The 24,715-nt window shown below is 38.5% G+C and overlaps 1 long non-coding RNA gene across 1 annotated transcript; it reads left to right on the top strand.

The window, feature by feature from the left end:
• The first annotated feature begins 6 nt into the window (after positions 1-6).
• Positions 7-17,563, top strand: LOC144232759 (uncharacterized). Its single transcript, XR_013335511.1, has 2 exons — positions 7-82; positions 11,857-17,563. It is a non-coding gene; the product is annotated as an uncharacterized LOC144232759 (long non-coding RNA).
• The last annotated feature ends 7,152 nt before the right edge of the window (positions 17,564-24,715 follow it).

Genomic DNA, 24,715 nt, shown 5'->3' with positions numbered 1-24,715 from the left:
GATGGGAAATGACTAGATCTTGGGGAAATACCTGCAAGCTTCAGCCATACACCAGGGGCTGTCAGAAGATACACAGAATCAGGTGAGCACTGTGTGGGGGTAACTGAGAGCTCTCCCTCTTTGGATGGGGAACTGGGAAATGCTGTTCCTGTTTAGATTGGTGCGACTTCCAAACCCAATAGTTTCATATTAATTACATGCAAGTGCCTTTTAAAGAACAGTTACAACATCTTTAACGTTTGATTTCTGTTTTGTTAACTGTCCTTTGGTTTCTGTTGTTTGTGGCAAAAGGGCGGGGAGGGGGGGAAGTCATTGCTCTTTAGAATAACCTTCACCCAAACTGAACTGACAATGATTCCATTCCTTCTACTAACCCTCTTAGCTTCTGAACAACCTGTTTCCCCTTAAAAAGGGATAAAAGTCAGAACCTACTGCTGTTAGATTTTTGGCCCAATTTTAACTTTCACAATTAGTAGTATGCAGCCATACAGCTCTTTTCAACAAAAGTGGTTAAGGTTACGATAAGGGTAACAAATGTGTATAATGTACTTTAACAAAATCATTTTATTTTACATACATTATATGTGTTATATGTTATACATTGTCCACAATTGTTTTTTTTGATATTGATAGGCTATAACTAATTATCCTATCCTAAATTAGAGTAACCCTGAGTCTAAAACTTCTAAAATATTTTCAGGTAATTAGAAGCCTACTTACTTTATGGTTTGTGTATTTAAGACAGTGAAAAAGAGTAATGAAGGAGGAAGAGGAAGGAAAATAATAGAGGCAGGAAAACTATATACCTGTTCATTGCTTTATCTCTATGTGCATGAAAATAGGACTCCTTTATCTAGTTTCCTGTGCTACTTGTTAGAGTTACTTTTACCACTGATCTACCTTTTGATCAAATTCTTGGTATTCTTAATGACCAGACTTTCTTTTTGTGACCCATTTTGGTGGTAATCTGTTAGACCACACTATAGTAATAATGTAAGAATAGTTTTTCTATCTGTTCTTAAAAGATCTTGACATGAAGGAGAACAAAGTGCAGTCACCTTTATTCATGTTTTATTCAGAAGATATAGACACCTTGCTTCCTCCTATGAGTAAATTATGTTTGTACCATAATTTTTAGAATTGTGTGGTTATTAAGAGTAACATGAAGAAGACCTTTTTCTTCAATCCAGAGAAATATGGCTTTTTGAGTCATAACTTTGACGTAGTATAATTGTGTTCTAGTCACCAAACTAAAAGCTCCTTTAAGGCTATAGGTTCTGTATTTTGACAAAGCTTTGGATACTAGTGCCTAACACAAAATGTAACCGTTTTTATGTGTTCAGTACATATTTGATCAGTGAATGGGTCTAATCTTACATTAATGTTATTTTCAGGTTTCTAATGCAGTGATTTAAAGCATAAGCTCTGCAGTCAGACTGCCAGGGTTTGAATCCTGACTCTGCTGTGTGACACTGAGCTAATTACTTAACCTCTCTGTGCCTCAGTTTCCTTATTTGTAAACTGAGGATAAGAAATAGTACCTCATAGAACTGTGAATGTTAAATGTTGATACAGGCATAATACTTTGGAAAAAATAACTGCACGGAATGCAGTAGAGATTTTGCCAGGAGATTACATTATTATTGTGATCCTTCCTTATAGGCATTGTATAATTACTACTGAGCTTTGCGAATGATATGACATACGTAAATAATCAGTGTCTTCCTATTTACTTTCGGTGTAACAATAGTAATTACCATTTAATTACCATGTCCTGGACACTCTTAGCCCTGCAAGGTAAGTGGTATTCACCCCACTTTAGGAGGGGAAAAAATAGATGGTATGGTTAAGTGATTTCCCAAAGACTTCCCAGCTAGCAAAAACCCAGCCATGATTTAAAGCCAGGTCCCTCTGGGCCCCAAACCCATGTTCCTTTTATTGGGTGACTTGAAAGAGATTGAGAAAATAAATTTCTTATGCCTTTAGGTTTGACTTCAGTCCATGTTACTAATTAATGAATTCCTGTAAAGAATACACACCCAGAAACCTATTTTGTGCAGTATATTGAAAATTAGCCCCTTCCTAATCATCAGATACTTTTAACCAGAGGGATCAACTATAAAGTATTTAAACTGAACAAAGAGACTGACTTTTCTAGTAATAAAAGATGATTTTTTTTGTATTACTGATTTGTCTGGATTTAATATCATACTCAGAAAGTATAATTAGTCATAGTAGTGATACCTGTCATGGCAATAGATATTTTTCAGCTTTAAGATTAATTTTCTATTTTTGTGTGTTTTAATCTACAGTGGATAGTCTTATGCAAATTGTTATTTTTTCCATCCCCTTATACTTTGCCTAGGTTACTGAAGAACCATGCCAGCAAGTAGTATAAATATTTTGACTCCCTCTTATTAAGAAGGGAGAAATTACTTAGAACAAAAGGATTGAAAGCACAAGGAGATTGCCAGCTCATTGAAATTTGTGACATGATTGCCTTGCCCAATAAGTCCATGCATCTTTAAGAGCATCTGTGCTCAAGGAAACAATAGAATATAATTTTGGCCCACATAATAGCTGTAGCCCCTTCTCTAAGGTCCTAAATCTTTTAGAAAATGAAAATGGATAGTGACTTAGGCTTATAGCAAAATGCAGATGAGTCTAAGTTCACACATATCAGTCAGCTTTGCCAAACCACAGGCTTCACTGTTGAGCTCAATGCACATCTTGGGTGTTAGAAAGTATACATATGTCTGTGTGCACAAATGATTCATGAGAGGAGGTGTGACTGGATGAGGGCACATCCATCAATACCTTGGGAAGAATGTACCTACCCTACAACTGGTGAATCCACAGATGAAATGACAGCATTGCTATTTCTTTCTTTTATGGTGCTTTTAAGCTGATCTTATACCAAATTTTAGCGCCCACCAACTCTAATAACAAGCAGCTACACATAAGAGAAGGCGTTCTATTAGTTCTTTCTGAATTTTGAAAAAAAAATTCTGGGTCTGAAATTTTAAATGCAGAATATGAAGAAATTTAAAGTTATGGTTTGCTTACCCGAAACTGGTTATTTACCTCTTCGGCAGAAAATGTACTCAAGCAACTGCTTTAGCGATCGTATCTAAATTCATTATATAAACTACCAATCATCTATTCCTTTGAGAACCATAACTATAATTTAATGACTTCTATACATTTAAAATGTCTACATTTTCTACAGCAGTCCCAAGTCCTTCCCACCTCTCAGCTGTGAATAGAAGTGATTACCCCTCCCACTAAGAAATGCAAAGAAGTACCCCCCACCCCCAGTCTGAAGACCTATGGAAACACTGTGAGATAGAGGTGAGGAACAAAGAATGGGACAGAGGATATTTAGGGATTGCATTTTAAGGTGGGGCTTTTCTTTCTGGTTTTTTTTTTTTTTTTTCACCTTTTAAATGAAGGAGGATAAGACTATTGCTTTGGTGCTACTGATTTTCTGTATTTATATATATTAATGTAGTCACTTGTTTTCTATCACTTGCAGGGAGTGCTTGAAAACCTTTAAGGGAGGGCAAATCAGGAAAGGCAGGAAGAAGGGAGGGGAAGCCTTGCAGAGCTCAAACCCTGTGCTATCATGACTCAGCTAACCACCTGCCAGAAGATGGCCATTGATCTACAGTACACGATAATAACATTCTTTATATACTCACATCCACCTTGCAAATTTCATTTAATTGATTCAGAAGGGTTAGGACGTTTTCGAATATTTGTCTTCATCTTCAGTGATGCCCTGAACTCATTTTGTCTTCAGAATTGTAAAGAAAAAACATTTTACGGAGAAATGTTTTTATGGTTTTCTTCCCCCCACCCCCCCGCTTTTTTTGTACTGGATGTGTTTTTCCTTACATTGCAAATTGTGCACCATAAACTATCCAATACATTAAAGAGGAGACCTGGAAAAGAGGCTCCATCATTTTCTTGGAAGCCATTTTATTATTGTTGCAATTTAAATCATGCCGAGTAGGATCTCTAGCCTGCAAAGTAAATCCTGGGATCCTGGTTGCGAGAAAGAGAGCACTTAAAATGCATGAAAAATGGTGTTTCATCATATCTGAAGAACGTTATGAATAAACACGTGCATGCAGAGCTCTGACTGCAGATACGGGGATTGTGCCCCCAGCATGGAGGTGAAGAGTGGAGAGGAGCTTTTTCTTTTTCAGTGAGTCTCCAACCCCACCCTTCCCCCTTCCATCAGAGCACAGAGGCTCTTGGGAATCTCCTTTGAGACTCCTGCTAACTTTTTAGAATGAAGGTTAGCATTGCACTTGTGTATTACAGGTCAGTCAGCACTGCTATTCAACTGGGTTTTTAGTCAATTTTATTTTAAACTCCTATTCTTTATGGAAATTCTCTCTGAATCCTAAGGTTCTTATTTTTATACATTTAAACATGTTCCTTAAATTAAAACATATGATTTCACTTGGAGGAGAATCCAGTGAGGGTAATTTGTTACACACACACACACACACACACACACACACACACACACACACACACCCCTCACCTGTTATTTTCTATCCTAAGATATATTTACTTTCTGTCCAGAGATCTAAACAATATAAAATTGGTGAATTTCCAATATACTGGTTTTCATTCATGTGTACTGCATAAGCATTTACAAAACATTTTTATTTTGTTATAGCCTTGCTTAAAAGGCAGATTGATTGCCCAGCGTTCTCAATGTATTTGTTAATGTAATAGTAGATTCATATAAGTAGTAAATACATTCAGTCTATCACTGAGTTTAATCATTTCACTTCCTAAATACCCTTAAAAAGAATCTACTTTTCTACATCACTGTCGCCACCCCTTTAATCCACACTGCTCTCCTCTCCATCCTGGGTAAGTGCCAAGGTCTCTAAACTGGCCTCCTTACATTTCCTGTGGCCAGTCTGACCCATTCTCCACCTGGTGGCCAGAAGAATCTTTTTGAGACTCAAATTCGATTACATCACGTGCCTCTACTTAGAATTCTTTGAAGGTCTTCTCCTTGTTTTTAGGATAGAGACCCAAAGGCTTAACATAACTTTCATGACTGCACATGATCTCTCTCAGCCCCGATTTTCATCCACTTATGAGATTAGCCCCCTTTCCCCCTTAATCTATGGGGATCTTTGCAGATGTTCCCACTGCTAACTCCCTCCTCACTTTCTTAACTTCTGTTGTAACTTCAGTACTCCTTCCAAGTTATCTCTCATGTCTCTGGCTTTATCAGTTCTGCCTTTATGGTACCATTTCATCAAATTTAAGGTGCCTTGAATTATAAGAACCACTATTATTCTAGGTGCCATTAAAAAAAGAAAAGCAGGCAGTTATGAGGGAAAGTACCAGTGATTTTTAGGGTACATCTTGATTTCATAGGCTCTCAAATCTGAAGAAGTGTGTCTTAGAATGAATTGAATATAGTATGTGTTCTTGACATAGCTGTGATTTTATGTTCATCTGTGTTATACGATTAATCTCTCTCTTCTGTGAAAGCAGGGACTGTATCACTCTTCGCTTATCATGGGATCCCTTGCCATTCACTCCCAAATCTGCTCCAAACACTTTCACCCCTGTCACTTCTGAAAGCGTGCTTTTCAAGTTCATTGGTGACCTCTGATAGCTAAACCCAGTGGTTGTTTCTCAGTACTTGTTTCATCTGACTCATCAGAAGCACTTGACACTGTGGAATACTTCCTCCCTCCTGCAAAGAATTCCTTCATTTGACTTTAGGACACGGCACTCTATTTTCTCACTACCTCTCTGGCCTCTCCTTTTCAGTCCCTTTTGCTGGTTCTTTCTCATCTCCCCTGAGTCTTAATGTTTGAGAGCCCCTTGGGCCACAGCTTAGTCCTTAGACTTCTTTTTATATTCAGGCTGCTTCTCATAGCTTTAGGCTATATGTAAATTTCTCTCTCCCACCTGGACCATTCCCCTGAACTTCAGATGGAATTTCCAACTATCTACTTGACATCTTTACTTGGATATCTGATAGATACCTCAAACTTAATGTGTCCAAAACTGAGCTTCTCTCCCCTCCCCCACCCTCACCGCCAAATACGTCTCTTGCCCTTTCCCCCTCTCTGTTACTACAACTTCCAATTTTCCGATTACTCAAGCTAAAAGACTCCTTGGAATTATCCTAGATTCCTCGCTTTCTGTCATACCCCTCGTCAAGGCTATTGGCAATCCTGTCGGCTCTGCTTTTAAAATGTCTCCAGAGTCGGGGCGCCTGGGTGGCTTAGTCGGTTAAGCGTCCGACTTTCGCTTAGGTCATGATCTCGCGGTTCGTGGGTTCGAGCCCCGCGTCGGGCTCTGTGCTGACTGCCAGCTCAGAGCCTGGAGCTTGTTTCAGTCTGTGACTCCCTCTCTCTCTGACCCTCCCCTGCTTATGCTGTCTCTCTCTCTCTCTCTTAGAAATAAATAAAAAACATTAAAAAAATTTTTTAAAATGTCTCCAGAGTCTTCTGCAACCTACTATTCTAGGCCACCAGTATCTCTCACCTGGAATTTTTTTTTAAGTTTATTCATTTATAATTTCTGAGACCGGGAGAGAGCACAAGCAGGGGGAGGGACAGAGAGAGAGAGAGAGAGAGAGAGAGGGAGACACAGAATCCGAAGCAGGTGCCAGGCTCTGCACTGACAGCACAGAGCCTGACGCGGGGTTCGAACTTACCAACTGCGAGATCATGACCTGAGCTGAAGTCAGACGCTTAACCAACTGAGCCGCCCAGGCGCCCCCGGACCTGGATTTTTAGAGTACCCTCCTGAATGTACCCCATCCTTCCTCCTTTCATCTGCTGGAGTCTATTCTCAGTATAGCAGAGAGAGAAGCTTTTAAAACATTTGTCAGATCACATCACTTTGTGGCAGAACTCCTAGCTGGCTCTCCATTTCCCTCAGGCAACACACTAAAGCCCTCACATGGCCTGCGAGGCCCTACCTTTTCTACCTCACCTTACCTTTCTCTCCTCATTTCTGACTCCTCTCCCATTTGATCCTGTACAGCAGCTGAGCCGGCCTCCGACACACCGGGCAGGCTCTACCTCAGGTCTTTGTACCTGCTCTTCCACTGCCTAGAACGCTCTCACACCTGGTCTCTGCGTGGCTGGCTCCGTCACCTCCTTAGCTATCACTGCCTCGGTGAAGCCTTCCCTGGTCACTCTGTTTAAACTTGCAACCTCCCTCCCCCCACCCCCAACACTCCCTTTGTTAGCCTTTCTCTGTCTTATATATTTTCTCCTCTAACAAAGTAGACATTTTACTTACTTTTTGTTTATTGTCCATCTTTCTTTCCCTTACATGAGCATTAATGATTTTTGTCTGTTCATTGCTACTATATCCCCCTAAGATCTGGAATATTACCTGGAATAAAGTTGGTGCTTAATTAGTCTTTATTCAATGAAGGGATGAGAGGAAGGAAATTCCAGTTTGAGTGTTTTTAAACTATAAGCAAAATTTTCGTGTTTTGTATCTGCGCTTCGGTCTATCACTGTGAGGCTTATACTTCTCATCATGCTCTTTTGTTTGAGGAGGTTTTTAAATTTTTTAAATGTTTATTTTATTTGTGTGTGTGAGAGAGAGAGACAGTGCACGAGCAGGGGACGGGCAGAGAGAGAGAGGGAGACAGAAAACTTGAAGCAGGCTCCAGGCTCTGAGCTGTCAGCACGGAGCCCGACACAGGGCTTTAATTCATGAACTGCAAGATCATGACCTGAGCTGAAGTCGACGCTTAACTGACTGAGCCACCCACGTGTCCCCCCTCACCATGTTCTTTTGGATAGAATTTCTCAAAATTGGTTCACTGGAGAAGATTTCCATTTGGTAACACATGCTCCAGCAGGTACTACCCAACTATGGGGGTGGGATTTCTTAACATAAATAATTTAAATATAACATTATAAGAGATATCACTCCTAATCACCATGGCTACCTAGAGTTGGAATGCTTCACAGAGACTGTGTTTCCTACCCTAGCTTCTAATAACACTGCTGTTTATAGATGATAATATATATTTCTTGACTGATTGGCTTACATAGCACAGTAAAAATCAGAACACGTAAGTGATATCTATAAGAACTTACCTATCTAGCCAACATCCTAAGGAACTTTCCTATAAGCTCAGTCTTGCTTTCAGTTTATGGTGAGTCTTAAAATATCCATGGAGTTTTCATTACTCTGGAAGCTGATTAAATAAGGAATTAGATATTTCATCAATGAATCACCTTGAAGAATTACATTACTGTAGATGTGACCTCACTGAATACAATAATTTCTTTTACAAAATGATTTTTGATGTAATTGTCAAGTTATACGGTAAGATCACAAAAATCGGCTATTTTTTAAAGGGGATTTTTCATATATGAAAGGGAAGATAGGGACATTGAATCTAAGAACAATAAGAGCAGATTCTCAGAGTGACTTTTGTACTGGCAAAACATAGGTGATTTCTACATCAGATAGGTGAGAGCCACCAGTAGCATATGTTGGTACTGGGAAATTCTTAGAAACTTTGAAAAACCAACATGTGTAGTATGGAATTACTGAGTCTAAATTAAAGCATTGCTATAGAGGAGTGCTGCAGAGTTTAGGTAATAGCATTGCAGGATTTTAGGTAATCTTATGACAGAGACATTTCCTGTGCAGTAGGAAATGGGAATTCTCCAGATATGAATAGAAGGGAACTTTCTCCACACTGCTTCTGAATTTTCTCTTTCCCTGGATTTCTCATGCACATCCAGCCAGAGCCTGACTCGGTGTTACCTCTGTACATCTAAGTGCAACAACTTCCTCACTAAACATGTCACTAAATGAAAGAAAACTGACATATATGCTTTAGATGACATATGTAGACCAACAGAGAAGATAGAAACTCTGTTTGCCTTCCATCACTGTAAATAATTAAGCTCGCATAGGACAGAGATCATTTCCTTTTTGAGGGCACATTGTCAGGACTTTTTAAAGGAATGACACAGCATAGAGGATTGAAATGAGTAATTGTCATTTCTTATTTTTTCATATTTTTCCTGGTTTGGAGTGAAGAATTATAATGTTGTTGTTGTTTTCCATATATATTTAACCCAATATGGGTTTTTACTGGATTTTCTGATAGAAGCTGGCGTGGCCAACGTATTAGAAATTCTAAGAGGCAGCCTCACCTATCATTGCATTTTATATTCACTTTATGTATGACTCCAGGACAAAAAAAATCCAGGTATTCACCAACAGATTACCTCTGTAAGAAATTATAATAAAAAGTATGTTAAACAACAGTGACTCTATCTTGGATTTCAAAATGTAGTGGGTAAAAACCCACAGACAGAAATAATTTCTCCAGGGAAGAACTGAGTTTGAATTGCTTTATACCTGTATTCTATAAATCTGTCACCTGCAACCATTTTAACTTATTTCTAAAGATCAATTTATTTTACTAGGTCACATTGTGATTTAAGGATATTTATTATTATCAGACCTAAATATTGCTCAAAGTAGCAGTGATTACACCTCACAGCTTATTTTCCCATGACTTTCCAGATTTTTGACAAAGCTTATGTCTTTTTTAAAAACTTTTTTTTAATGTTTATTTTTGAGAGGGAGAGAGAGGGAATGCACAAGCAGGGGAGGAGCAGAGAGAGACAGAGAGACACAGAATCCAAAGCAGGCTCCCGACTCCGAGCTGTCAGCACAGAGCCAGATGCAGGGCTCGAACCCATGAACCGAGAGACCATAACCTGAGCCGAAGTCAGACACTTAACCAACTGAGCCACCCAGATGCCCCATCAAAGCTCATGTCTTAACACATTAGCAACTCTAATGACTGAGTTTAAGCTTTTCTTTGCTTGCCAAGAGTACATAATTTCCAAGAGGCCAATCAGAAAATTATGCATAATTGAAGAAGAAAATTTTCTAGTCCTTAGGCTTCATCATTACCATTTGGTTGGCAGAATTTATAGAGCTTGTTGGTGTGCGGCCAACTCTAAGTTATTTAATAGATGTCAAAGTACAGATACACATAAAAACAAAGTTCCCATGAAATAGAATGACGGTAACCCTTTCCTCATGAAATCCAAATTAGTAAAGCTAGCAGTTAGGGAAGTTGGGTTTCTGTACCTCTTTTGTTTAGTCCTTGGTGGAGATATTAATTACTTTTTCACAAGCTGGCTAATTATAGACATTTGACTGCTCTTTTCCTCTTTTCTTGCTTCTTATGTTAGATCGTTTATTTGGTCATATATCTTCAATTATAGGTCACCATGTTCTATTATACTTCTTTTCCCTGTTTTTGTAGAGTTGATTTTGATTAAGTCAATGTTCATTCTCCTAAGCCCTGAAAGGCTTAGCCACTAATGTAAACATTATGATTACCATCCAGATATCACTTTGATTTCTTGTTTCTGTTAAATTGCAACTCTCTCCATACCTACAGTCTAGCAGGATGCCGAGCTATGCCATACTTATTTAATAGTCCCAAGAGTCTTGAGGCAGATACTGACACATGAAGTTTAAAAAAAAGGAAAAAAAGGCTGAACCCCTTATATAAAAAGTATATAATAATAGCAAGACAAGAACAGCTTAGTAGAACCATTTCAAGATAAGGAAAGCTACAGTAGCATTGAGCAGAAGCTAGGCACTTAGGAGATGAAATGGATGCCAGATCATTCATGTTACTTGTAATTTCTTGTAATTGGTAGTCATTACTAGCTATTAGACCATTGTAATTTTGGAACTCTCATAATGAAAATTAAGAATACTGTGATGCAAGAGTATACTCTTGCTGTTTGGCCAAAGATTAGTGTTAAGAAGTTCTGTCTTTCAGGAAGGATGATCAAGTATAATCCAGGCCAATAAGGAAAACTTTTCACTAACTGATTGCCAAGTACACAGTAGGCATATGACATTAGGTTTTGTGAGTTGATGATTCTTCTACAAAAATTGCGTTCAAGCTCCAGATCGCCACTGGTAGGCGTTTGCCACTGGATTTCAGATGCCTGCTAAAACCAGGAGTGCATGTGAGAAACCGTCTTCTCCTTCCCTCCCTCCCTCTCTTCCCCCCACTCCTCCCACCTGCCTTTTCCATAACACTATCTGAGCATGGGATTTCCATTCACTTTAAATGAGTTCTCATCTTAGGTTACAACAGTGGGATGTACAGTCAGGAAAGAAACCAGCCCGTGGAAATACATTGAGAAAATTAATATGTATCTTTTTCTTAAAAAAAGAAAAAGGCACTCAGAACCTTTCAGATGGTTGTAAAGGTGAAGATAAATTTTTGTGTTCAAAAAGCAAATAATCACATTGGTTTGGACTACAGTTGGAAGTGGGTATTAATAAGGACAACAAGCGGGGAAAGGGGTGCCTGGGTTAAGCATCCTACTCTTAAACTCGTGATTTTGGCTCAGGTCATGACCTCATGGTTGTGAGATCGAGCCCCCCGCTGCTCCTACATTGGGCTCTGAGCTGGGCATGGAGCCTGTTTAAGATTCTCTCTCTCCCTCTGTCTCTTCCTCGCACACATGCCCTCTCTCATAAATAAATAAACAAATAGATAAATAAGTAAGCAGAGAAAGAAAGAAAAGTAAGGACAAAAAGTTCATAATGTCAGCCTACTATGAAATTGTTTCTAATTTATAAATTAAGAGCCTTTGATATGTGGTTGAAAAGTTTAGAAAATTAAATTGGTTGAACTTTTCAGGGTACCAGTAAAAAAAAAACCCAAAGTTTTGGAAAGTATAATGAATAGAATATTTCATACTGACAGAAAGTCTGTAATTTTCTTAAAAAACTAAATCTACAGTAAAGTACTGTGCTTACTCTGTCCAACAGATACCTGAAGAGTCCCACGTAGAGAGCTGTAGAGCCACACAGACCAGTAGGATGCTCAGTTTTAAACTGCCTACATCAAGAACGCTGTGTCAGTTCTGTGTCTGATGGGCAGTGATCTGTCTGCCAGCGCATACTTTTGTTTCAGTCGACATTAAATAACACGTCTCTAGTAATTGCTTTATATAAAGGAAACAGCTCTGAAGCTGGAGGATTCTCTTCAAATTGTGTGCAATATAAAGATAGTGATAAAGAGATGAAGAAGAACATTCAAAAATATTACGGGATCATTTCAACCTTTTGACATTTGGATGAAATTGAATCACTCAGAGACTAGTCAATACTGCTGATAAAGAAAACCTAAATGTTGGTGTCCAACAGGCCAGCCGGTACTGTTTTCTTCTTTGAGTTAATCACTGGACTGTGTTGAATCATGAGATATAGTAATGTTGTCTTCTGTGTTCTGGCTTATTTGTGAAGGTGTGTTTTGTACCAAAGGCTCTCCTACATAGATTGGCCCATGTACACATAAATAAGTGAAATCTACACTGTGCCCAGATGAATGGTGTTCAAGACAGACTGGCCTAAAAGAAATGTGCCTTGCTTGATTAAACATCCTTTTATTTTTTTGATTCAAAATGATAGATTTGCAAATTAGCCTTGTAGGTAGGTTTTAGCAGAGCAGAGATTTAAAAATATATTAGTGCTTATGTTTAAGTTGTCTATTTTAACTACAATTTTAATATTTGGTTATAGTTTTTCAGCAGTTCATATATATTATAATCATTCCATTTAGTTTTCCTACGATGTTTGGCTTGGTGAGACAAAGCACATTCTTAAAGATATATTATAATATTTCATCTAACGTTTATAGAATTTCCTTCAAAATTGTATCTGTATAAGGTTTCTTGACTCATTTTCTATTTTTATAATTTATTCCTTTAGAAATGGAACTTTTTTCAATAAAATAAGCAAAAGTTTTAGTTGGAAAAGAGATTTAGGAGGTCATGAAGATGATTTCCCATTGAGGGACATTTCACTTCTGTGCCATTATTAATGTATTTACTGTGACATTTCAGCAGAACGGTAGCTATTTGTATATTATTTAATAAGCCTTATGGAAAGTCAAACTGTGAACATTTGGTATAACGAAGACTTTTTTCACTTTCATATTTTATTTTTGAAACCTACCTGAACAAATGTGTAAATAACCAATTTCCTGTTATTCAAATGCATATCGAGGCTGTTATAATAAGAGTGCTGTGGAACTTTAATTACCTTCCAAATATTTCAGTAGCAAAGCCAAGATTATAATACCTGTTGATGCCATGTAAAAGGTAGTACAGGTGATGAGTTTCATTGTTAATATATAAGAATCGGTAACTAAAACAATCTTATACCTATTAGCCACAACAGATGGGTAGGAGATAAAATCCAGGTAATTTTCTTTGAGGCAATGTCTACAATGAATTTTGCACAATCTGGTGATAATTCTTCTGTGGTCAAAATTTTGAGACCAGATAACTCTAGGAAAAAGTGAAGTATCTCAGATTTGAGCTATGTGAACCTCCTGACTCGATGATTTGTAACTAAAGTGAAAACATAGCCAAAGCCACCGCCATGTTTTTGTTCCATTAGTGCACATGGTAGAGACACTGGCCCAGAAGATTGTCAGTCCATTCCAGCCACCTAATACTCATAACTGATGTTCACAGACTTGTCAGCAGTAAAGTAATTCACATCAATTATTGGGATCATTGAGGCAAACCAATTAAATGTCCTATAAGGGGTCTTAGACATTCGGATGTTTTAGTAAGGATTGGTAGGCATTACAAAAATAGACACAGGTACTACCTTCAGCAAACACCAATGACACAACTTTAACTATTATGTATACTTAATATCATATCTGTATTATTATTACAGGCCACAGTTTCAAATAAAGACAAAAACCTGGACTTTGAGATAAAAGCACAGAATGGCACCAGATGAGTAAACTGTCATATCCAATATGGTTCACCAAATGTGTAGTAAAAATACAATACTGATCTAGATATCATGAGACCAGAGTTCTTACCCACTTACTACCTATGGGACCCTAGAAAAGTCACTTACCATTGCTACGCTACAGTTTCCTAAATTGCAAGGTGGTTGTGCTGAGTTAAATAATTCCCAAAGCCCTTTCCCAGCCACCCCCCCCCATCCTCATTTATGTACCTTTGAACAGGCTTTGAAGAATACTTAAAGTACTCAGATTTTCTTATTCATCTCTGAAGGAAAGAGTAAACTGAAATAAGATTTAAACCTTTAAAGTGTCATAAATATGCCATTCTTCAAATTGATTGTGAGAAGAGGAAATAGTTTTTTTTCTCCTCTAAGAATTGTCACTGGCCTATAATGGGATCATGAAAAAATAGAAAACCCACTATGCAGAATGGAAACAGATTAATGAAATAGCTGGAAAGGAAGGAGAGGCTATTTGTTCAATTTAATTAGAAGTTAATGTGATTTGAAATTGCATATGAAATGCTAAAAACAGTTCCAGAGCTTTACTCCACACTCAACATTATAATCCTGGACTAGAAAGTGGGGAAAGGTTGGAGGGATGGGGATGGCTGCCTAATGATCTCTTGATTTTTTTTATTTTTATTTTTTTATATTTTTTGCACAAGAAGCAGTTTGGTAGAACTTAAGCAGGTCTTTGCTTTAGTGCTGCCTCTGCTAATAATTCATGTGCCCTGGGAGCGTCCCTTTGACTTCTCTGAGCCCCAGTTTCTTTATCTGTACAATGAAGACTTTAAATTTAGTAATCTATGTGTTTCTTTCCATCTTTGAAAATTCCAGAACATTCTGATAAACACGTACATGTTGCTCCTCTCCAGGCACAAAGATTCCACAGATCTCTGTTCACATGACTGAAGAGACTACAAATCTAAACTTTCCTATTTCTAACTGACCTCAGCAAGACATTAAAATATGTAACTTTTAACTTGGACCGTGGCTTAACTATTATGACTTAGCATTTCATGCTTGAATGTTGGGTTAGTTAATCAAAGCAAAATTTCTGTGCAAGTGAACCTTCTGTTTAAATCTTTGTAGCTTCATATTAACACTTAGCAAACCAGAATTAAACATATTATGCCTGCCAATGAACTGTAGCTGATTGCAAGGTGCATTTTTGTCACATTAAAAAGGTAATGCCATTTTGGTCCCAGAATTCAAATGACTATAATTTGAAATAATGTTCACAAAATTTTATAAACTTTTGTGAATGCAAAAGAGGCCTGGTGGAGCCATATTGTAATTAATTTTGCTCAGGAGTGAGAAACAAAATTCAGGGATTACCCAAAGGCTTCTGTTTGGCTTTTGTGGACAGTTGGAAAAAGAAGGGTTATAGCTTTTGTACAACATAGGTAAGAGATAATTATACCCACTGAAAACCAAGAGTATATTCTGGCTGCTGGTTTTATGGTAGAAAGAGATTAGGATAGAAAGATGCTAAAATATGGACACTAGGGAAATTGTTAAAATGATAGCAGTCCATTTGAATAATCCAGAAATATTTTGTCATAACGAGATTATTTGTCCAGAGGTTTAGTCTTATATCCTTCCATTCAGAAAAGGGGGCAGTTTTTAAAGGCCTCTATCACAATAGGAAATGTATATTTTGACTAGCCGAGCAATTCATTAAAACATTTAATCTGATCGTTTTGGTCTTGCGAATCTGAATTTTCGCTTTAGGTGTAATTGAGTCTCTTGTATATTCGTGTTAGTGATATTTGTGAAAAGTAACTTTATCCATTTTTTAAAATAAAGTTGACGAAATTTGCTCGATGGTGATTCTAGCAAATTGTGTTAATATTGTATCTTGCAACAATTTGTGAACTGACCATACAGAAACAAACCATAGTAGTATCTCTTCTGGTAAATTGTATCCATGGTGTGATCTCTTAATGCTGGGTTTGGGGTGGGAAGGCTAAGTATTTAGTTTCCTTAAAACTAATTGTCAAAGTGTTTTTAAAACTGTATGCTTATAAACCAAATAGGAATATCCTTATCTTTTTTTCAGCGTAGACCATTTTTGGAACTACTCCACAAAATGGTATGATTTTGGGTAAAAAGTTCCTATATATATGTACAAGGGAAAGCAAACAGTGTATATAGTACTTCCATGTAGTATGTAATGTAGTATTATATGTAATAATAATAATCCATTTCTGAAATTGTATACAGAGAGTAATTATGCAGATATCCAAATATGATTTTTTCATAGCAATGTCTAGCATTTGTTTATCTCCTACTTTGCAAAGATCATTCACATCTTATTTAACCTTTCAAGTATCCGTATGAAGTAATAATGACACCTGAAGTTTAGAAACTAAACAGCCAGTGAAAAGGCCAAATGACTTGTCCAAGACCATATGGCCAGCAAATGGCTCCAAATCTCCCTCTGTCATGTTATTTTGCCATTATCTTTAAAACTTTAACTAAAATCTAATTCTACATGATACACTGGGAAATTTCAGAGTTGGGGAACAAGGCATTTTTTGCTATTACCAGACCTTTTTTAGATACTTCCAAAAGATAGTCTTCTCACAGGAGGATAACCAAGCATTTTCCATCTAGAACATAATTAAGTCAACAAATCCTGACCATAGACACCAAATCCTGGTGATGTCATAACATTAGATGGAAATTCCCTAGCTTTCTAATTTCCTTTTTTAAAAAACCTACCATAGTAATTGATTTCTGAACATTTGAAAGAAGCAATCACCCAAGAAATGGCAAATGTTCTGATTCAGAGACAACATACCATCGGGCCAAGCCCTGTAACCAATTTTCAGCCCATTGTCTTTCGTCACATGCATTCTGTGATTAGCAGAGGTCAGGGAAGGGGGAGTGGATAGAAAAACTGCTTCATATTAAGAAAACTCCTTATTATAACTATTGAAAAAGAATTGGTTATCAAATATTAGATTACAGGATTAGTACCATTGAGATATAGTTCAAATACATGGTAAAGTTTATCCCCATATTTTAAAAGTGGGTAATTTCCCCAATAAAATTAAAATCTGATGACTGCTCAGTTTGAATATAGAGAAGATTCATGTGTTAATTCATGACATAATACAACATTTTAATTCTTTTTTTAAACAACAGAGAGGCACTGTTAACTGCTTTCCCTTGTAAATCAGCAGTCTGTGATAATTCTGTACTTTTATTCACTAGCAATGCAATGTTACTGTGCATAATTAAGTGGAACATATGCTATATTATATCAGAATTAAAATTTTTCTAATCTTAAATTTAGTTCTCCTTATCACACAGATAAGTCAAATGAGTTTTATTTTGTATGGAATGAAATAATAATCATTCTCAAATAATAGCATAATAACAAATAATAGAACTCTGAATAAAATGTAAAATCAAAAAAATTTTCTATAGTCATCTTCTTTTGACATTGAATTGTGTTAACTTATCACTTATTAATGTAAAGTTGAAACAAGTTTTTATGCCGTGTTCTTGGATGTTCTTGTCATAATACATTCAAGCCTTCTGTTAAGTAAATACAGTAAGTACCTGTGAGTAGATTATGTGATATTTTTATCTGATCCGTTTTTTAAAATTTGTCATTGGATTTAAAGTGTTTTCATGGCAAATGTTATGTGCATAGTTCAATAAAATACCCCCCCCCCAATCCTGTTACTCATATTATTAGTTCCAAATTCTTTCTTTTCTCTATCTGCCTTTTCTCATTTTGGTTTTGCGAAACAGGAAATATCAAAACCCCAGCTGTTGTGAACAGCTTAAGTATCACCTATTTTTTCAGAGTGTTCTGTATCTTCCCACGTGACTTGGCAAGTCTTTTGGATGCCACCATGGCCTAGGTTTCTTCCATTGCTCCCTCTCTTACATTGTTGAGGGCCCAGAAGAATCTCAGGGAAGAAAAAATTCATTTGTAATAAGTCTGTCCCTTCATACGTGGTGTCAGTTATATGAGAAAATTGAAGCAAAGCAAATGTATGAAGGTGGATACAAAGGCGCCCCTGCTCACAGAGAGCTTATACTCTAATGGGGGATGTATATACATGTTTCTGAGATTGTAGGTTAGGATTCTCATTATTAGACCCAGAAGAGCCAGGTGTTAAATAAGGACATTCTGTTTTCTGTATGTATTCTCTATTATGTCCAATATTTTTTTGTGCCACGACAGACTATAATTTCTACTAATCAGCCTGTACATACCCATTGTTCTTATTTTGTGCTTAGCAATGTGGATCTTAATTCTTTTTCCTAATAGCAGCTAGTTACCCAAACGTGTTTGTGCTTTGGGAATGTCAACACATGCTACATCACCAAAACAGAGGCGCTCTTGTTTCCATCTGGAATTTTACTTTGTCTAAAAAGAAAAAAAAGTGCAGATCTAGGCTGCCTTACACATGTAGTAATTAGAACAAAACATATTTTTCTAAGCCTCTGGTGATAGAAGAAATAACTGTTTTTAAGCTTTCTGGTCATGCAATTTTTGGTGGTAGACTCCTTGCGCCATAATTTATATTTCATGTTAAGGAACTAAACCTTTAAATCCTTTGCAGACATTCACAGAGTGAATTAAGAGATGCAGGATTGCAAATATCCTCTTAGAACTACGTCTTCCTCCAAGAGAATTCTGTTGGACTTAGCAGAAACAAATTAGTACTTAACTATTACTGCTGCCCACCTTCTGTGCGGTGTGGAGTATGGGCCCACTCAATCCTTAGCTCACTCTTCTGTACTTCCTTTTGTTTTAGAACTTTTATCAATAGTGTGCCTTTCTCTCCCTGAGACCCATTTATCATTCAGAAGTTCCATTAATCACAGCCAGAGGGGACACATTATTTTTTTTTAATCCTTCTTGATTCACTCTACATGGTGCCTGATACCTTGAGTCATGGGAGAGGAGAAGAAGCCAAATGAAGAACTCCATCCTCTGGGAACAATACTATCTTTTAAAATTTAAGTTCAATGAACTCATTGTTCTGGAAATGAAGCCACAAGAAGAGGAACAAAGCAAATAACCCAGAAATCTGATTTCAGAGCACACAACCCTCAGGGGAATGAGTGTGTGTGGACCGTCCCTCACCCGTGTCTGGTCCAATTTGACAAAATAAATGCTTTTAGATGAAGGTGAAGGATACAAGTTGATTCATGGGCACCATCTCATTAACCTTTACAATGTTGGTGAGAAGTAGATGCCAGGCATTCCTGGTTTAATTTATACCTATTATGGTAGCCTTGAAAACAAACATTTCCGCATGACCTGAACCTGAAAGCAATCAGGTACTGCACGAGGGAAGTTAGTCCAGGGGCCAGATAGGAATCAGGAACCTTAGCTGAATGATGTTAAATGCACCCTATGCCTTTAGTTGTCACTTGTTTCTCCAGAGAAACCGAAGAACTCTGCAGAGGAAGATGCTTGTGTTGCCTTTTGGTTTGTGGTGATGGAGATGGAAATAATTTGGAGAGAGAGGGGCAACCTCTGGGAGCAATTTATAAAGTGGTTTGAACTTTATATGTCTAGTCTTGAGAAAGTAATGAGTTTGTGATTTTAATATGCTTCTCCCTTCAGGCACCGTCTGTGCCCACGGGAATGCTCTGCGCTCAGGCCAAGCCCTCATCATGTGCGGTAGAGCACAGAAGGAGCCTGGCAAATAGTACTCTGAGGCCATGCTATATGTGTATGTGCAGCGAGACAGGATTAGACAGGCCCTGGGCACACTGGCACAGGCAGCCCACATCTTTGGAATGCCTGGAGTGTAAATTAAGCAGCCTTACTGCTATACTGGCCTTTACAATATTTATGACATTTTAAGAATATATAGATCAGGGGCGCCTGGGTGGCTCAGTCGGGTGAGCGTCTGACTTTAGCTCAGGTCATGATCTCTCGGTTTGTGAGTTCAAGCCCCATGTCAAGCTTTGTGCTGACAGCTGGGAGCCTGGAGCCTGCTTCCGATTCTGTGTCTCCTCTCTCTGCCCCTCCACTTCTCGTGCTCTGTCTCTCTCTGGCTCTCAAAAATAAATAAATGTAAAAATAAAAAAAGAAAATCCTTTAAAAATATATAGATCATATATATAACATGTATATTTAAAAACAAAATCTGTAAAATAATCAGGGAAAGCATTTTCACATGCTGCACAAATGAAGAAACTACATGTGATTTGTTTAGGCTTGTGTGATCAGGAAATGCTCTTGCCTTCAAGTGAGACCCTCAAGGCCTATAGAAACTTCAGTTCTGCAAATTGGCTTAACCACCACTCCCTGAGCCTATTCATTGATTATTCAAAAATATTTATTCGGTGCCTCTGGTATGCCATTTCTCCCTCTCGCTGCGGTGGAAACAGTGTCCCAGTCCTTAGAGATCTGGCTCATCCTGTTCAACCTCCAAGTTTTGGAAAACTTGGCTTCACCACATATTATCTGTCTTGGCCGTGTACACAGTATCTCCCCACCCTGGAATCTTTGATTACTAAATAAATGCTTCCTCCATCATGGGTCCGTCTTCAACTCTATTTGCCCCTTTCTATTCAAAGTCAAACTTTTTAGACAGAAGTTGTCTCTGCTCGCTGACCCCTCATGTATTTGACATTGTACTACCATGGCCTCCCACCATCATCCGGCTTCTGCCTCCATCCCCTCACTAAATAGTCCGTCACTGCTGGTTTCCTTGTCAGCCTTTAGTCCTCATCCTGCCCGATCGCTGTAGAGTTTGATGCCCTGTGACCCCTCCCTCCTTCTTCATTGTTGTGACGCTGTCCTTCTTCTTACCTTTCTTTCCATCTCTCCCTAGTCACATTCACGAACCTGTCTTCCTTTCGTCACTTCTTAAATCCTGCTGCTCCCCAAGGTTCTGATCTCAGCCATGACCTTCTCTCTGCATCCTAAGCTCTGCCTGGGTTATCTCAGCCAACACCTTAGTTAGATTTAACTGCTTCCCCAAATCCTTCTCTCCAGCCCAGATCTACCTCCGGAGTGCTATTGGTACTGCAGACCAGGTACCAGTTGCTTTCTCAGGAGGTACATTGCCTTCCACTCACATGCCATTCTTAGAGAACCTGCTACACACAGCCTAGAAGGGAGAACCCTAGAACCTACATGAACCCCTTCTCTGTCCACCAGCAGTCCCCTAGCCCACAATAAGCCACTTAGATTCTCTCTCCCTAGAATTTGTCATTGAGACTTGAAGACCTAGAGATAGAAACCATTAAGCAGAGATCTAAGTCCTGTGGAATTGAGCCAAGGTCAGTCTCTTGATGAACCCTGAGTCCATGTAATCCATATTATGCTGGAGTAGTAACTAAGCCTCATAAAGAAGCAAAGAGAATGAAATGAACATGAAACAGAACAATCACACTGCTTCAGTGAAAGATAGATAGTAGCTACTGACAAATTTCAAGCGTGTGAAGTTCCCAAATCTACCCCCTACCACTGGGTTCAATGAGATTCTTCTACAACCTTCCAGTAAGCCAGGATTTTGTTAGCCAGCTGTATGGAGTTTTCTGACCCACACACAGACAACCTCTCTTCTTTACCAATCTGTTGGCTAGAAATATCTTATTGGATGGTCTCCAGACGATCCAAGGCACCTCACGCTCAACATGTCCAACCCAGAGTGACTCACTTCCTCACTCAGCACCACATCACACCCTAACTATATTTTGTAATTTCGGCAATGGAACCACTTCTCCTTAATCCTACTGTTTAGGAGTCTGAGGCTCGTCTAATCTCAGACTTCTCCTTCTCACTCACTTATTACAGCCAATAAATTCTTACTGCAACTTCCTCTGTCTGCTCCACCGCTGAGTTGTTTCTGTATCTTGTAATTTTTCGCCTATTTTGCTGCAGCAATCTTGTAAATTTTTCATACTACAGCCCAAGTGATCTCTGGAAACCACAAATGTGCTAACGACACTCCTGGCTAAAAATACCTTAGTGACTTGCCCTTTATCCTTTTAGAAGAAAGCCCAAACTTTTTAGCATGACATCCAAGGCCCTTCATCATCTAACTCCTGTTGACCTTTCTGACCTCCTTGGTTATCACTCTCTAACAGGTGCTCTCTGCTTCTGTCACCCTCAGTTCCTATGAATCCCTTGTATGCAATACACTCTCTACGATATGCCTTTCTCTACCTTCACACTTGCTGCTCCCTCTGCCCAGGCTTTTTTCTGCCCCACCCCGGCCATCCACACTCTTCTCCTCAACTGGGTGATCACTAGTTACCTTTCAAGACTTACTTTAGGTGTATTTCCTCTAGAAGATCTCTGCTAAGTATACTTCTGATGTACCTTCAATAGACCTCTGTCAAGGAGCCGAACACAAAATATAACTGTGCCCTCTGTCGTCTCCTTTTCAAAACTGTGAGCAAATCTGTGCCCTAGGACTCTGCATCCTATAATATCACTGTCTGCGAGTCTGCCATACCGTGACTGCTTAGTAAACATTCAGTGAATAACACGACACTGAGAAGATGGAATTTTTGTCCTCAAAGGCCTCACAGAATTAGTGGGAAATGAGAAAGCCTGTGATTAAGGCATGGTGACAAGTTCCATAGCAGGTAGATTCTGGGTCCTATGAGAAAGAAGAAAAGGACAATCAGCCCCGCCCTGGGGCTTTCCAGAAAACAAAACGGAAATTCAGTCTTTTTTGTTTTATTTTTTAATTTTTTAATGTTTATTTATTTTTGAGAGAGAGAACAACAGAGCACAAGGGAGGGAGGGGCAGAGGGAGAGAGAGAGAGACATAGAATCCAAAGCAGGCTCCAGGCTCTGAGCTGTCAGCACAGAGCCCAATGCAGGGCTCAAGCCCACGAACCCTGAGATCATGACCTGAGCCGAAGTCTGCTGTTTAACCGACTGAGCCACCGAGGTGTGCCAGAAATTCAGTCTTGACAAGTATGTAGAACTGAGTGAAGCAAAGGAGGAGAGGGAAGGGCATTGTTCAGTTCCTTGCAGCTCAGGCCAGGTTTTTTGTCCTCCACAAGTTGCAAAAGCCGCTATTCAGAGGCTCTCAACTCTAGATTCGTAAAATAAATGCACTCCAAGGAAATTGGACAGTTGACTTAGTAGTGGAAAGCCTTAAAAAAACATGTCAAACTTTTGCAGTGCTTACAAATATTTTGGATTCAATAAAACTGCAAATATGTTTCTCTCTTGGAAATTCTCCCTCTTAATTTTGAAACACATGAGTCGTGTTGAAGAACTTAATCTGTGCTTTCAAATAAACCACACTTACCTCATCCACTCGCTGTTTTAGAAGATCTGTTTGTTATTCCAGGAACCTTCAAGGTCCTTATTGTAAGCTTGCAAACTGAGAAACAGGAAATCAGATTTTTATCTCAAGTGTTATTTTAACCTCACCGCTTAAACATTGCCAGTAGTTTCTAGACTTCATCAGAGGGCTACTTCAATCTCTGATCCTTTGAAGTATTCCACGTGGATGAGAGCTCTTGAGTTTAAACTGTACAAAATTTGCCTGTTTGGATCTCCATAAACCCTCAGTCAGAAGGATTCCCAGCTCAGCATTACATACACATTATTTTACCTGTGTGGGATCTACCAGAAGCAAGCCTACAGAAGGCACCAAACTTTAGATCATTATAGTCACTAAGAACCATTCACTTAAAGCAAGAATTTTGCTCCTGATAATTCCAAGCACACTTCTTAACAAAACTTCAAATATAGATTTTCCTTCTTTCACTGACAGAGAAAGAATATAGATTTAACGGAAAAGAGAAACTAAGCCTAAGGTTTGCAAATGGGGCTCGATCCATATTATTCATTGCAACTCCTTCAGGCCTATTAAAGAGGAATTTAGGGAACCAAAGAGTAAGATATAATTAATGTAACTTGGTGTTGGTGATTTACTCGGTGACAAATTATAAGGCTGCTACTGTAACAGGTTCCCACTAGCTCAGAAGGAACAAAGCTCTTCTGTTTTAAGGATGGGTCATAATAGCAATTCTCAGATACATCTCATTTCATTTTTCCCAATGGTTCTTTGCCAACTGAAGAGACTCTCATCTGGAATCCTATTTGTGTGGTTTCCATTTGAAAAGACTTTTTACATCTAATGCTGCGGAAACACTTTGTATTTTGAAATATATATTATTGTCCACTCTGCCTTACTTTTCTATCTCCTACCTGGATTGTGACTAGCTGACTGTGTCAGTGTCTACAAGGGTTAAATCTGCAATTAAAGGGGCAGTTCCCTCCTTTTTTTTTTTTTTTTTTTAACGTTTGCAAACCACTAGCTCTATTCAAAATAAAGAGCCAACCTGATTTAAACGTACAAAACATTTTCAGGAATATACTAATGGCAAGCGAAGGTATGAGAACATGTTCAGTACTTGGATACAACACAGCCAGAAGCTGCAAAAACACGTGTGTGTAAATGTTCATAGCAGCTTTCTTTGTTTCCCCAAAGCTGGAAACCAATGTGTTACAGAATGGATAAACAAAATCATAGTATATTCACACAATGGATATAACTTGGCAAGAAGGAATTCATGGCTCAACCTGTCAAGAACTTTATATCAAATGAGGGGTGCCTGGGTGGCTCAGTCCGTTAAGCATCTGACTTCAGCTCAGGTCATGATCTCACGGTTCGTGGGTTCGAGCCCTGCATTGGGCACTGTGCTGACAGCCAGCTCAGAGCCTGGAGTCTGTTTCAGATTCTGTCTCCCTCTCTCTCTGACCCTCCCCTGCTCACGCTGTCTCTCTCTCTCTCTCAGAAATAAATAAAACATTAAAAAATTTTAAAAAACAGAACTTTATGTCAAATGAAAGCACCTTAAAGGCAATTCCCTCTTAGCTGGCATCAACATA

This window comes from Crocuta crocuta, unplaced genomic scaffold (assembly GCF_008692635.1).
Source record: "Crocuta crocuta isolate KB4526 unplaced genomic scaffold, BGI_CrCroc_1.0 scaffold274, whole genome shotgun sequence".
In the NCBI taxonomy this organism is placed as follows: Eukaryota; Metazoa; Chordata; class Mammalia; order Carnivora; family Hyaenidae; genus Crocuta; species Crocuta crocuta.
The sequence above is the reverse complement of the archived record's forward strand: the minus strand, read 5'-3'. Positions and strand labels throughout refer to the sequence as shown.